The sequence below is a fragment of the Cetorhinus maximus genome, chromosome 26 (genome assembly GCF_964194155.1).
Source record: "Cetorhinus maximus chromosome 26, sCetMax3.hap1.1, whole genome shotgun sequence".
NCBI lineage: Eukaryota > Metazoa > Chordata > Chondrichthyes > Lamniformes > Cetorhinidae > Cetorhinus > Cetorhinus maximus.
The window spans coordinates 21975831-21992612 of record NC_135904.1 but is presented as its reverse complement, the minus strand read 5'-3'; the positions used below and the strand labels follow the sequence as shown (position 1 = coordinate 21992612).

The window sequence follows — 16782 nt, the reverse complement described above, 5'->3', positions numbered from 1 at the left end:
AGAAATGCTGGAAATACTCATCAGGCCTGGGAGCATCTGTGGAGGGGGAAACCAGAGTTAACCTTTCAGGTCGATGACCTTCCATCAGAATGGAATGTTCCTATGTCACGTTTTGTTCAAGTTATGCATTTCAGTTGACTTTTGAAATCTTCCCCAAACATTCCTCCTCAGAGCTCTGATTCTTGAATCGACATAACTTTCCAAACTTAAGAGACTCAACCAGCTAGCTGACTACAAATCTCAGAACACAGCCCAAGGATCCATCTCCTCAGAGTCTAACAAAAACATCTTGGAGCAGAGGCAAAACACCAGATAGATGGATTGTCATTTCAATGGACAGCAAAAATACATGGCCACTTGCAAAGTGCGGTGAGTAAAAAAAAAACGCAAGAAATAGTTTTAAGGCAGCCATCCAGCCCCTTGAGCCTGTCCACCATTCAATAAAATCATGGCTGATCTGATTGCAGCCTTAAGCTCACTTCCCTGCCCATCCCCAAAACCAGCTATTTTTTCCCAATGAACCAAACGAAAACAAAAGTATAACTAGCCCTGTTACGCTCCTGGATGAGGCCCACAATTTTATTAGGATCCAGGTAACTGTTGTAAACAAAATTTGAAATCCCAGTTAATCACTAAGAGAATAAAGTGACAAGTTTCCAAAGTTTTAAAGAAAACAAATTTTATTATACAAGAGTCAATAAGGCAAATTGTCAATACTATCCATCTTATAAGATCCAAAACTAACATGAGGCAGACATGAATTAATAGGCAAACTGTGGTCGAACAGCACAAACTGCACAATAAGTGGCAGTCACAACCAAGACAGATCCCACCAATTTCTCAGCAACCCACCCAGACGTTAGTGATCACTTGAGTCACACAAATCCTAGAAAACTCTGTCTTCATGACGGATTTTAGCTCCTTTCCTTCAAGGAAAAGGCCTCTGATTTTTCTCAACAGCTTCTCCAACTCAGATTGCCCCAACTGCTCACCTCCCAATTATTCAATCTCTTCTCCCGAGACTCTGATACACTGGATTCACAAGGCTGTACCCCAGCATCTAATCACTGGCACAATCCCAGCTGCCTAGCTGCTCTGAGCAGAACATGACTGCCCTCTGGCTTTCCTTTGCCCCAAATGCCGGCTTCACAGTGCAGACAGCTTCACTTCAGCCTCATCGAGCTGACAAACAGCTCCTGGACTTCCCCGAGCCCCAGCAGCATGGAGCAATACCTGCTCCGGGGCTTCTCTGGATCACAGCTGCATGGAGCCATTGACAGCATTTCACGTGGGGCCATCAATCCTCTGCTGCCTCTTCACCTCCGGACTAACTCATCATTTGGGCTCCTCCTCATGCTCAAAACCCGAGACCCACGGTCGGGTTTTTTGCGCTGCACACCAGGCGAAGTGAGCAAGCTTTTTGAACCGTCCCCTCTACGTCCTTTGCTTAGGGTTTCAGTAAACAAAAAATGCTTTTAAGTCACCTTTCGTACATGCGCGGCATGACCACTCTCTGCACTCGCACAGATGCCCCGGGCACGCTAGAACTTGTACTCCTTGGCTCCAAAAGCGCACAGCACAAACCCAAGAATACAGATTCCCTGACAGCAGTAAAATAATATATATATCCACAGCAAGGGGATGTTATATACAATGGTGCAAACATGCTATTGTTAGAGAACCAGGTGGACACAGTTTGTACAGTCACAAGTCAGAAGGTTGAAGGTTCAGGTCCGGCATCGGTACATAATCTTGCCTGACATTGCAGTAACCACAGGAGTTCTGAGTTAGTATGGGTGGCATCTAGCGGATGAGATGTCAAAGGGGTACAGCCTTGTGAATCCCATGACATTCTTCAAAGGCTTCAAAGTGCAGGATATTCCCCTCTCCTCTTTATAAACATAGTCTTCTCTTAACCACTATCACTAAAGGAAGACCTTAACTGCATCATTTATTTCATTTTCCATCTGTGGGATCATTACTGTGTACAAATTGGTTGCACTTTGAAAGTAATTTGTTGGTTGCAAACACCACTCTCACCAGTCTCCACTGAAACACTTCCATTCTCCTGACTTCACTGTTCCTATCAACCTTTATCTGGTCATTTATCACATTGCAGTGTGTGGGATCCTGCTGTGCATTAACTTGGCTGCCATGTTTCCGACATTACAACAGCAACACTTCAAAAAGTACTTCAAAGTAAAGCACTTTGGGACGTTTGGCAATTACCAAAGGCACTGTTTAAAATGAAAGTCATTTCTATTTTCTAACCTTACACTTCACTTGACAGCTCCGCTCCCTACAGCAGTGCTCAATTCTCCACCTGACTCCCCCAAGCCAGCACCCTGAACAATGTGATCACCCACCACAAAAGGAGGTAACCTTATCAATATGGGAAACCTAGGCAGAAGATTTGTCTCCTTCACATCTATGAAGCTACCAACAATGGCCAGTAAATCTCTGGATGTGATGGCACTGTAATTCTAATATTTCATTTTAACAATGCTTAGCTGTAATGGAGATGACTTAAAAAAAGTAAATACCACCCAATTAGGTTGATAAACTGGCCAATATTTATACTGCTATTTATGTCTGAAATACCAACAACTCAGAGGAAAACATAAACCTTAGGAAAGTTGTAATGGATATTTCCTGGTGAGAAGACTACCTGCGAATGCTAGGAGGCATTTCCTACCCTGGTACATCGCATTATTGCACCTGTTGATTGCATTTTAATGGTATTTAAACAAACACTAGTGGAGGGCATTAATTGGGGTTTCACTTGTGCAGATAAGAGACACTCATTGAAAATAAGGTGTGGTTGAGTTAGGAGATATATGTTTTCTATGCTTCATTCCATAAACAAACCTTACACTAAGTAGAGTTTGGTTCCAACACTATTCTTCACCAATTGACTTCATTGATTCTAACAGCATCTGGTACCATAGCAGGTAGTGTTTCACCAGCTGATCATTCCACATGATGCAAAACTGGTACAATTTCATTTAAAATTCCAGATAGAAACAAACAGTTACTAGCTATAAAGTGACATCTAACCTGAAAAAGGCGCGGATGTTTATTTAAAGATAAACACAGCTGTTGATCTAGTTACACCTTTAGTGCACTAACTTATATTTAATTACAAAAATAAATCAAACTTTGGTGAAGTAACAGACAGGGTACACAATTTCTACACTAGTTGAAGAGGGGAGATGGAACGATTGCTGCTAGCGAAATGGGCAGCCTGCTTTTCTTTTCTGCTAACTTCAACAGGAAAGGCCGACAATTTGCTGTCACCGAAGACTAACCTCACCCTCACTGAATGGTTACAGCACAGGAAGCTGTCTGGCCCATCAGCTTGCTGTTAAGAGTGACTCAGCTAGTCCCATTGCACCTCCTTGTTCCCCGTAGCTCTGCAATGCTTTTTTTTTCCTTTTCAGATAACCATCCAATTACCTTTTGAAAGTCACAACTGAATCTGCCTCTACCACACTGATGCAGCACATTCCAGACTCTAACCATTCACTTTTTTTTTGAAAGTGCAGTTTTCCCTCATGTTACCTCTTTTTAACAATCACGTTAAACTGGTGTCCTCTGGTTCCTCTGCCAATGGGAGTAGTTTCTCTCTATCTACTCTGTCCAGACCCCTCATGAATTTGAACACCTATTCCGTACATCACCATGATGGAGAACATGAACAAGCAGTCCTGGCATGAGCAGCATTACAGAATGGAAACTGTAGCCCATTCACAGGAGCCAATTCAAACTTTCAATCCATGCTTTATTGATGGGGATCACAGTGACTGATGGACATTTGAGAATTGTGCCGGAAATGGAAAAAATAGCTCAGATAAAGGCCTGTGTGGTTCAGTGCCAAAGGATTTACTTATGTATAACAATGGAAATGGAATAGACTAGAGCTTCACAGGAGGAGCCAAGAAACCCAAATTGGTTTTCTAATTCAGGTGTGTTAGTGAATCATAGCCCTTTGTAAAGAGGGATTGCACAAATCCTTTGACTTTCTCAGCGCAGGTCCATTCTCAAACATCACTTTAAAAACATATTTGGAAAGGTCCATATGGAACAGCAACCCCTTTCAAACCAGCACCATGCACTCGAGGAGGGAGGTTTATCATCCAAAAGGATGGAACTTCAGTCACTGCTTCCACCTCAGTATTTTATGGTGAACGTTAATCAGTACGGCGTTAATCAGTAATGGTTGTGGGTTCAAATCCTAGATCTGAAGCTGGAATTCACAACCTTCTCAGTTGTGCCCAGAACTAATCTTTTGATCCAAAACAGCTGGTTTCAAAAAACTTGAGCCAACAGACCATCAGCAAATTGAGTTAAGACGCCAGTGTTCGCATTCAGCTTAGAATCAAAAACTTCAAATCATGTAGGATCTTTGTTGCTACCTCGAATTGCCAATTCAGGACCGCGCACTTCTCACGCAGTATTCTAATTTGCAGAATTCTAAATTTCCTGCCTTGACTGCAGGAAAGATGCAGGATTTTTAAAAAAAAACTTGTCTGCTGCACAGCCAGAGCATTTCTGGATATAAAGTGTAATTGAGCAAAGTCTGCAATACACAAACCAACTTCAAACCGAACATACCAACTAACCACATACTCCTGTAGACAAGGAGGGAATGGACTGCCTTCAAATTTAAGATTGATAATTCTTTGAAACCAATGCGTCTCAGTTTGACATTGCAGAATTGCTGATACTATGATCTTCCCATTGTCTGTGATGTGTGGGACAGGCAAGGTGAAGAGATGCCAGTGTTTTAACTCACTTTCCCTGCACTCTGCAGCAGGACTGCAAACAGGGCAATCAGAGATAAGGAAAAAAATATTTCCCAAAATACAAATGTTACAATCCAGCCCTCAAAAAGAAAAGAGCACATTAAGACAGTCACAAATCAAACAACTGGGTCTCAGACTAGCAGTAAATGAATATCTCAACTTCTGAGATTTGACGGTGAATCAGTGAACAGTGCTGGAAGTACCTCGCTACTACCCCCCTATTCCCAAAGCCTAAACATACTGTGAGGAGCACATTTTTGGAAAAACTTGAAGGACACTAAGCTTTGGACATTCCTCCTCCTGTGTTATTTTAAAAGTTTGTAATAATAATTTGGGATGTGACTATGACATTCCTCAAGAAACCATGGGTCAAGATAGATATCCAACAAGGAACTCCTGGAGAGGGAAGAGATACTTTGCATATCTAAGTTAACAAAGAGCTACAGTTGCCAGGCTAAAGACTGTTGCCGATTGGTTAAAAACACCTGGCCTAAGGGTATTCTTTGAACATCTTAAACTCTCAGTGAGTGAGTGTGGGGTGCCTTAGAAGCAGGCTGCAAGAAACTCTCTCTTTCCCACCTTTACGTTAAACTTACCTCAAACATCTCATCAGGATAACATCTGTTTTTTTTGAGAGTTCGCAAAGCTGTGATAAGAAAGAGTCATCAAGGACAGTTTCACCAACAAATCTATCTGAAAGAACTTCCAGATCTATTGTGACCAGAATTCTATTGGATCAACAGTGTCAAGATCTCTTCGAATTTTATCCTTTTAAAAGAAACTTTCCCATGCTCCAGGCTGTGCAGGGGACTGTATTTGTTTTGCCCTGTTTTGAGATTGAGTGCATATGTGTATACAGGGTTCAAATATCTGGGTTTTTTTTAAAAGGGGGAAAAATCATTACACTTCTAAACTACAACTTGCATGTTAACCAGTTTATTAACTTGTTCTTTTTAAAAAAGTAGTTTGTTTTATAATAAATCAATATTTTTTGTGTTTACCGAAAGAGGGCTGGTTAGAGTCTTTTTATCCAGGGAATCATAATTTCAAAAGGTAACAACTGGCCAATTTTTGGAGTGAATTAAAATTTAAACTATTGTTGTGACCTGTGGGGAATCGGGGCTGGAATTGACCACACACTCCTCCCATCCCGGTCCGTAACAATACCTGCAACTCAGAATGAACAGCAAAATAACTATTTTAAAGAAAAGCTGTTGAGCAATAATGCTACCAGCAACCTGCAAGCAAACCAGGCCACTTGTGAAGTTGCCATTAAGAATTAAAATGTCAAATTTGATGAGTGCCTCCATTAGCCTACGTGCAATAGTTATTACTACATTTGCGGCTTGGTGCAGGGCGGTGGGGCCAAAAAAAACAAGGCACCCTTCTTCACATCAAAACAGTAAAAGCATTTATCCAGAATCAATCTTGCTAAAAGTTTATATTTTAATCCATTTGTAGATCAATTCTTTTAACACCTCCCCCCACCCCGTCCCCGTCCATATACACACACACACACACCGGGCAGAATCTTGCCCTTGTCGGGCAAGCTCGGCAGGGGCAGGCAGGAGCGGTCGTGAAGCCAACTGCTGCCTACAAATCGGGCTGGACCGCAGCTTAACATGCCCGCCTGGCAAGAAACGCAAGTGGCAGTGCTCAGCACTGCCTCTGCGGGTGGGGAGTGTGAGAGGGGCCAGTGCAAACTTTGCGCATGCGCGCGCTTGCAAATCTCCCTGAGGCAGTTCCGATGAACAGATTTGTTTTTAAAAAGATTTTATTAAAAAAAATGTTATAAAACATGGCTCCTCATGTGACTATTTTATTTTTATTTGCTTTTGGAAACCTCATCCCGCCGATGGATGAGGTTTCCAAAAAAAAGTGCAAAGGCCGCTTGGCCTTTTGCCTGTCCGCCAACTGTAAGGTTAGTCAGGCAATGAAAAATTGCCATTTAACGGCTTTAACAGGCCTTTTAATTCTCGGCGTGCGCGTTGCCGACTTTGGCGCGTGCCCACTGACCGAGATATCACGTGAGTACGCAATGACGTCAGGACACTCGCCTGACGTCATCACGCGTCATTTTACGGTCAGTCAAGTCAGGCGCCCGCCCGCCCACCAAGCTAAAAATTTTGCCCTATGTATTACAAAAGCAACTTGCACACAAGACGACCCAATCAGCAAGGAGAAGATTGTTATTTAAGTGATGTTGGTTTAGGGATAAATATTGGCCAGGGCACAGGAAGAACTGCCCCCTTCTTGAAATAGCACCTCTAACAGTGCATTACCGATCTATTTCAGTTTGATATACTGTCAAGGCAAATTAAGACTTCCTTGGGAACAAATCAATGTTAGGTTAAATCAAGTTTTGCGATTCTACTTCCTATTTCTTTACATTGGGATCACATGTCTTTGCATTGTTCCTACGCTCAGATTCACCATGTTTCTGTTTCAAACAGCACGGGATGATACGGGAATTGAGCATTAAAGGTCTCTCTCGCTTTGGTGCTGAGCTGGCTAATGAGCTGAAAAAAAATGTTCACTGCCTCCCACGAGACTATCTTAATAGTAGTGCACATACGGAGGCTGAGCTTCAGATTAGAGAAAAAGGATTACAGGATTAAGAACAATTAAGAGAATCAAAAATAGTGACAGACGAGAGAAAAAAACTATTCATTGCATCCAAGATCATCCATCCAGAAAGGAGCAACATTCACATCACTGCATCCAAATGATTTATGGTCTTTGTTTCCACTTTCATACCGAGGGGTCCATTCCCTTCATTATTATTCTCTGGGCAAAGAACTTCTTTGGACAATAAATTATAAATAGGCAAGTATGGAAATGAAGAGCTAACTCCTGACTTGTGGTTGAAAAAAAAAACAGGGACAGAGCAAGTTCTGGTCCTTTGAGAACAAAGTAAGTTTATGTTTAAAAAAAAAGATTCAAAACCATGTTCATGGGGCGGACTATCTGTAACACGTGTCAAAGGTCAAAGTGTGCATTTAACAAGGAGCAAATTATACAAACATTTCAGTCAATTTGCAAACAAATTTATTTCCTTTGCTGCCCCTTCCCCAACTAATATTTCCAATATTTGTAACTAGCATATTTCACAAGAATTACTTTCCCCGCCCCCAAATTGAACTGTTGAGTCTTTTTCATTAGAGTTTTTAACTTTGAACTGCCAGCTCTCCTCAAGAAATTGGTCTGATTTGGTTACCCAAACACCACTTCCAAATAACGATTTCTGACCTGTTTAAATTCTTTCTTGTCGAGTCAATGTGAGGAGGGATATGCCAGGGACCTACACCACACAACGTGTATAGAACTACAAAACAGAGTCACTGCCCAGTAACCGATCACGAATTCAGCTCCAGGAATCCCACACAGTGACCACACCGCAAGATTGGATCAGTGAGGGTGCAGTTACATAACCAGTTAGTAACTCCTGACCATCGTTATCAGTTCACAACCTTCAATTGGATGTTACATCATTGCACCCAGAGCATGTGCATTTCTTGGCATGCAATCTTAATGAGGGTTTTTTTTGTTTGTTCTTTCATGGGATGTGGGTGTTACTGGCAAAGTCAGCATTCTCCTGAGAAAGTGGTGGTGAGCGGCTTCCTTGAACTGCTGCAGTCCACATGGTGTAGGTGCTGTTAGGAAGGGAGTCCCAGGATTTTGACCCAGTGACAGTGAAAGGAAATGATGATATAGTCCCAAGACTGGATGGTGCGTTACTTGGAGGGGAACTTGCAGATGGTGGTGTTCCCATGCGTCTGCTGCCCTTGTCCTTCTAGGTGGTAGAGGTCATGAGTTCGGAAGGTGCTGCTGAAGGAGCCTTGGCAATTTGCTGCCGTGCATCTTGTAGATGGTGCACACTGCTGCCACTGTGCGTCGGTGGTGGGATGAGCTCTGTTTTGTTGGGAAGCATTTTATGACAAGCAGATATTTAATTTTCAAAGTTTATTTCAGGTTGCATTCATTTTCAATTTCTATGAGCTTCTTGTTGATCAGGATTTTTATATAAGAAATCCATGTTGAAAATGCATTCCAAGTCATTTTCTTCTGTTTTTACAGAATGTTTAGTTCAAAAATAATGTATCATGAACCCCTATTTTAAAGCTCAAGGATGTTTTTTTAAAAAAAAATGTGGGGACGATGAACTTTTGAGCTGATGAGACAACAGTAGGAGAGCTTCAGTAACTTATCAATCATGTGGGTGTTATGTTTCAGAAAACATTATATTTCATACCAGCATAAGCTGACTCGGTTTAAAAACAAGTTAGTACCGGCCTCAGCTTGAAAAAAAAAACTTATTTGATTGGCTGGTTGGCGATTTGAAACTCTCTACTGGTTTAAGTTGCCCTATCACTACATCCAAATAGACTCAAAGATTTAAGCAGTCACCATTTTGTCACAAATCATTTGAATCTTAATGCCCTAGGTGTAGAGTAAAGGGTTAATGCTAATGATACTTCCTTACACACGTCATAGTGATGTCACAGAGAGGAGCTATCAGTGATGTCACAGAGAGGAGCTATCAGTGATGTCACAGAGAGAAGGAGCTATCAGTGATGTCACAGAGAGGAGCTTTGCCATAGTGATGTCACTCACTGAGATGATGACTAAGAAGCACCTAAGAGAGAAGCTGTAGCGCCGTCCTGATGTTTTGTAACCTTGTATCTAGCTAGTTACAGAAATAAAGATTGTGAAACAAAGACCATTGCCTCCAGCAAGATCCCTCCTAGAGTAAGAAAACCAATGTCTCCCGAAATAACCCAACAATAGCAGACCAGGGACACATACAAAATATGGAGCAGTGTCCTCTCCCAGTAATGGGCTGCAAGTGAAACACCAGTTATCCTTTAGTGATTAGGGAGATCAGGAAGTCCTCATACTAAAGAAACTCACTTTCCACTGCAGTCCATACACTCCCTATTTTCCCGACTAATACAGCGTTGTAGAGTCCACAGCACACGAAGAGACCATGTGGCCCAATTCTGCATCTCTTCACACAATTATAATAACCCATTGTAGCCGCTTTCAGACAAATAAATAAACCCACCTCTGCGGTCAGATGGTCAACCGCTGAAGCTTTACTATTTAAGAAGTCTTGCGTCATTTCTGTGCATGCTGACTGGTGTCCAACTTGGCATCAAACAAAGGGATGATCACCAGAGGTCAGTGGAAAACAAAACCTACAAACGTAAGTTAGCTGTTCCTTCAATAAAAAAGGAAAGTCTGTGGACAGACACATTCCTTCATTTTAGCTTGGAAAGTGAAACATTTACTCTCGTTCAGCAACATTAAAATAAAATCTTAGCACTGGAATCCTTTGATGGGGCACTCGTTCAAATTTCGTGTCTCTCTAGGGGTCTGACCTGCAAGAGCAAGAGCTAAATCCTGGAATCCAGCAGTGAAGCAGTCCATTCATTTTTAAGCTGGCAATCAGTGAAAATAATTTCAAATCCCGCCTTCATGGATTGCAACCTTTCCCCACTCCACCCAACACCTGGCCCGAGGAATCTTTCTTCACCTACAAGTCAGGACATGGATATAGTTGGTGAGGAAGTGAATGGGATTTTGCAGCAGAATCCTATACCTATCCCTACCTAATGTCTATATACGCTCATACCAATCATGGAGCAGGAATCAGGAGGAGAAAATCTGGACGTTTATTTCTCCTTCCCAGACTGGCACTGAGGCCAGTTGTTACACTGTAACCAGGGACAGTTGTTGGCAATTAGTTAATGCCAGTAACCAAGCTTGGAATTCTTTCGGTGGGAGTATCAAAATTGTTGCCAAAGTCCGAAGAAAGATTCCAATCTTTTTTTTAAAAAAGAAAGGCCACAGTTTTACACAGAGGAGTAGCTACGGGACACCCCCTAAGGTGCAGGTCTGCTACAGGTTTACACTCTGGGAGGTGCTTGATGTTGAACAATGTGTGTGTAATCTGTTAAATAAAGCAAGGCATTCAAAGTATTGCAGGGAAGGGAGGAGGCAGATTACACTGATCTCCACCCTCTGATAAGAGAAAGTGGGCAGGCACTCACCTCTCCTGGCAGGAAATGCCACAGACTGATGCCAAGCAGAAATTGACCCTTTATACCGTGGCCCAGTTTAAGCCAAATCGGGCTTTTCGAAGTTGCCAAATTATAAAAGCAAGGTTTCATCTGAGGTTTTCTAATTCGGTCAGATTAACTATTTATATCTAAAAAGGCAAATTTTCCTCATGCAAAGGATTTTTGCAGATTTTTTTGACCAGATAGTTGTCACAATAAGATTTCCTAAATCAGAGTGCCAAGCTTGCTAAGTTCCTTCTATTTATAGGTGGAAGGCGAGGGAAGCGCTGAGTTTAAATGAAATGCTTGCTCCTTCTAGTACCTGTAATCAAAGCCTGTAATCAAAGTTGAAGAGTCATACGGACTCGAAACGTTAACTGTGTTCCTCTCCGCAGATGCTGCCAGACCTGCTGAGTTTTTCCAGGTATTTTTATCCTGTAATCAAAGTGAAGAGCAGCACTCAAAGGCAGGTCAGTGGTGGGAGGGAAGATTGACTTTCCACTACACACTGACATGGAAAAGCAGTGCAAGTACAAAAGCAGAGACTGACTGAGAGAGATCACAGCCCAGTACACCAGTTAGTGTATGATCTAGGATGGAAAATAGAAACGACAACTTAAGGAGACAATAAAGTTACTCTACAGCACCATAGCAAAGAGTCTACAACCCGCATAACCCGCATCTGAATGCCTCATTTGAGAGAATATAAGAATTTGGAAGCTTTAACACCATCAGTGATTGATCTTAACCTTACCACCTTGTCAGGCAAACAAAAAAGTCACATCTCCTCCATTGCTAAAGCTGGCTCCAAGCTCAAAGCCCTTTTGGTCCAAACACAGCTCTTCCTAACAAGAAACTCTTATAAATCCCAGATCTTTCTACCTGATTTAGGGAGGCTCCAACATCTTTTCAATTTCATAGATTATAAGCAAAGGTAAGTAACCCTCTCAACTCCAAACTGAACCCCACTACTTCTCATTTAACTGGCCTTCACTTTTGCCCTTGATTAAACTTCTGGGTTATTGCAAACATTCACATTTTACATCAGGATTTAGAGCAACACCTCTTCCATCGATATTTACAAAGAAAACTGCCTATATAAATATTATTTTGTGACAGCCATTTACCTGTCACAGGCTGCCTGCCACTAGGTGGCCTTACGTTATAGGATTTTACAGCACATTGGCCATTTGGGCCTGGGTCAAACTTAAAACTTCAGGAAGTAGTCATTTTATCCAAATTGTAGCCCACAAGATGTCACATCCTTAATTCTCCTACCAAAATGCATCATCTCATACTTACATCAAAATTAATTTGCCACTTACTTGCCCACTCTGCCTATATTTTAAATCACAATTTTCTGCATTAACTAAACCTGCCAATTCAATGTCATCCACAAATTTTGAAATTACACTTCCCTTCCGATTCCCAAGGCCAAAACATTTACATCAGTGAAGAGTCATCCCAACATCAAACCCTGTGGAGTACCACTTCCCACCAAGCTGAATAAATACCTTTTAATCCATGCTCCCTGATTTCTGTTTTATCATCAGCTTGTTATCCATCATCTGCTTGTTCGTCAACTCCATGTACCCTAGCCTTAAATCAAGAGGCTACTGCGCAGGACCTTATCAAAGACTGAAAATCCAAGATTTTGATCATTTACAGTCACATGATCAAACCAATGCCAAGGCAGACTTGCAAGATGTGTATAAAAAAGGCACTTAAGTGATTAAACAAAAGCGCGCCATCAGTAGGCTATCATTTGGTGATTGTATAGCCACGGATAGCTCAAAATTCTGCTGCTTTACTTAAAACACCAACTCTAATACCAAGGCCCAACAGGTGTCTGTTGAGCTGCCAGTGACAGAAATAACCAGTTAACAAAAACATTGCTAAGGCCCATGTAAATAATTAAACATTTTGACATGTGTTTGTTAAGTTTATAAACTTGTAACTAGGAAAACAAAGTGAGAAAAGCCTTCATCTCCATTAGCCTTATTCCAGAAAGGCACAGTTCATTTGGGTTTAAAAATCAATATTAAACCCCAAATTTTACTTTTATTATTTCAGTAAATACACGGACTCATTTTCAATCAATAATAAAACTGCAATAAATATATTCCATTTTATGTTATGGGACAATTTATATGTAGATTTAAAACAGGTTAAATTTTTATGAAGTTCAACATAGACGGCATAGCATTTTTAATAAAGTGTTCTGCAATATTTATTAACTGAATATATTAAACATGAAACCTCTTACACTAGACATTCATTAATGGTACAGATCTTTTATTAATCCTGTAAAACTTATTGTTTTTGTTGTAAACATCTCAATTCTATATGCTTCTTTAAAAAGCTTGTACACAACTGATCTTTTGCACCTGGCTGTTAAATATTAAGAAGCTTTCACCCTCTCGGTCCCCTCCTCCTCTGCAGCTGTCCACTCCTTCCTGGAATTCGGTTCCAGTCCATTCTGGTATCTCACCTATTTATGCATGAATCTCAGTGGCCACAGGTTGTGGGAAGGGCAGGTCTAGGAACGATGGCAACAGAGCTTGATCCCAGTCCTCACATCATTAGATATGAATCAGGATGGCCGAAAGAGTTTCAAATGGTCAATCACAAATCATTTAGCTAGTTCACCAAAATTAATTAGTTTTTCCAAATTGTATCAATCAAAAATACAATGCCCCAGAGCTTACAGGGAATGTAACGCGAGTTCAACACGCACACTGTAACGTGTGACTAACCCAGCAAATTGTGGCGAGGAAGAGATACCCTGTGAGTTAGTGAAATGCCACAAATTGATGTGATGATTTTTGCCACCAGCCTCACAAAAACAGCACCAATCTCCACAAGCTCAGAAAAGAATTGAAACCACGAGTCTTAATTCAATAGGCAATAAATCATACTCCACAATTAAATATTTTCCTCTCCACCCCCCCACACCCGCAGCCCTCAGTAATCCAATCTCTTTCTTTCCCTCTCCATTCTTCTTCCTCCTGAACCCAATTTTCCTCGTCGTCGTTCCTGTATCTTTCTCAAACCTTCAACCTCACCAGTCCAGTCACTAAAGTCCCAGCTGCCCCGTTAATCAGCCCACACAACACAGCACAAAGCATTTTGAACTGAAGGGTGGAGGGTAGAAAATAATTCCAATAAACAGGGCACAAGATACCCTATTCTAGCGAAACCCGAGCCGATATTTTATATTCAAAGCGCAGCACAGGGAGGTACAAGAAACATCAGATCAGAAGTCTGACAATAATTCTGCAAGTGGTTGACTCAATACATGCCACATTGAAAAGGTTCAGTTTAAAACTGGCTATCCCATTAGTCTTGGAGACAAAAGATAAAGCCTGACTCGTGTCAGCTGTGTGACCAGTTACTGCAACCATACCACAGTTTCCTGTATCACAGAATAGCAGCTTTTTGTTAACACCAACAACTGAATTTTCACTGCTGATTCATTTTATATTTACAAATGCTGCATTTCTACACCCACATCACATGTCTGTAATTTTAGGAAAGTTTATAGCTGATTTCAACAGACCAAGGTGAGGAAACATTGTAGATAAAAGCAAAAGAACCATTGTACCCTGGGCTCTATTGCTCAGCCAACCAGAAAAACAATTAAACTTTCCTGTGCCTTTCTCACCTCTTCGCACATGATGCTGCCCACTACTCGCTAGTTCAAAAGTCACTTAGAAAAGCATTCTTTCGCAAAGTCACATTACACAGGCACACAGAAAAAGCCTGCAAGAAGAATGATATATAGGAGAGACAAGTTAGAAAATGAGCGTTCCAATCTGAGCAAGAGCACCTGAAGTGAGGGAACAGTGCATCCTTATTATTTTGATATTATTGTGCAAACACAAGTCATGCTGACGGCAATAAGTGAATCAAACCATTTTTGTACGTTTATCCAAAGAGGACATAAAGCAGCTTAACACACAAATTTCATATCAAGTGTTAACCTGGTCCATTTTTAAAAGTGATTGAAGGAGCATGTACGAATGGCCAGTTAACTCAGTTGGTTAGATGACTAGAGTGTGGCACAGATTAATGCCAACAGTGCAGGTTCAGTCACCACACTGATTGAGGTCAATCTCTGGACCTGCCACTTCACCTTCCCCCATAATGTTGCCCCATAATCATATCATGGCACAAGTCACACTGACCAACCCTCAGACAACAAAGACACTACATAGCAAGAGAGAGCGCGCTGAAAACTCCTATCCACCCCACCATGTCTTCCCTCCTCTCCATGAGGCAAGTGAAAAACATGGGGCCACATCCCCACATTTTATTAGCCCCCACCCCCCCACCAAACTTTGCTGAAAGTGGACATTAGTCACAGCCAGGTTCAAACTTACAATTTTATTTTATCTATAAGTTAAATTTATAGATAAAATTATGCCTCTACTGCTACTCTAGGCACAATTTGAAGTCTGTGGTGATCATAGAGACTATTGCTTCTTAATTCCCATATTGTGAAGCTCTCAAACAAAGAGACAACTCAAGACAGCTGGTTGCCAAATAGGCTGCTTTGGCCAACATTTCTTCAACCTCAAGCCACTCTGGCGAATCCAAGCAAGGTCTCGTCAATGTGGGGACATATGCAAAAATGTCATAGTTTAATTCGGATCACTGGTTCCCCAACTGGTTTAATTTCCCTCATTTTAATCAAGGCAATGCCCAACATTTCAGTGTTCCAACTATATCATTCATGTATCCTGAAGGCATAAAAATCTGCAACATTGCCATTAATTTCAGGAATTTTAATTTCCATTTCTGCTCAGAACAAGGTAAGAACAACTTGCAATGTATTACAGTCAGTGAACTCTCGCATGTTTAATATCACATATGGGATAATGATGTCCTCTCTCTCCCAGCAATACAGAAGTCAATGATTAGGAACAATTGCCCTTTGGAAGGAACGGGCAGGGCACCAGTGAACAGATGCCAAGAGCTCGTTTTCCCTGGCTGGTGAATCTAGAACTGAAAAAACTTTTGCACACTTCCTTCTATTATTATTAATGAAGTTATCAAAGTCATTACACATTGCTGGTCTGCTGTATTTTGTTTTATTCCCTTGTGCCAAGGCAGAGTTCTGCCAGTGCCGGTGTAGAAGCTGTGAATGTGATTGTTAGCTCCTCCTGGGTGCTTGCAGAAGGCTTGCTAATTAAATCATTTCAGGGGAGGCCACAAGGGCATCGATTCCTATAAACAAAACGCATCTGTATCACCATATTAAAACATGTATACAAAAACACTACTGCTCACCTTTCCTGCAGTGTTGGGATTAAAAACTATAGGTACATAAGAAATGAAAATAGATACATTGTAAATGCACCGTTTGCTCTCATAATGGTATTTGGTGCGAAACGGTTTCAACTTTACATCAACGCTCAGTGGAAATGCAGTCCAAAACAGGAATGAGGGCCTAACCCCCCACAGCACACTGAAAAGGAGCAGGATTCCCTGGAGAAGTCAGTCTCACTCCACTGGGAGTTAATATCAGGCCTCACTAGATTTACAGACTCCAAGTTCAGCAAAGCCAAAAAAACAACTTCATATTAATGGTAAACTTGTGAAGGTTCAACCTCATACACAGCACACTCCAATATAAATGCAAGTTACATAAGATTACATCAGCATGTTCACTCCACTCTGCCTCAATTACCTGCGCAAAATACAGCAACAGACGCCACAGCAACTGGTGACTGCGGAATGCTGCCATTAAGCCCACAAGCACAACATTGAGCTTCCTGTCGCTTGTCATTTCAATTCTCTACCTTGCTCCCACTCTGACCTCTCTGTCCTTGGCCTGCTGCCATGTCATAAAGAAACGTGACGGAAGCTCGAGCAATAGCACCTCAACCTTTCAACTCTGCAGTCTATAACCA

The 16782-nt window shown here is 41.4% G+C and overlaps 1 protein-coding gene across 3 annotated transcripts in view; it reads right to left on the bottom strand.

The window, feature by feature from the left end:
• The window catches only part of rab27a (RAB27A, member RAS oncogene family), a 121568-nt gene that overhangs the window by 81418 nt on the left and 23368 nt on the right, over window positions 1-16782 (bottom strand). The gene's annotated exons all lie outside the window — the stretch shown is intronic.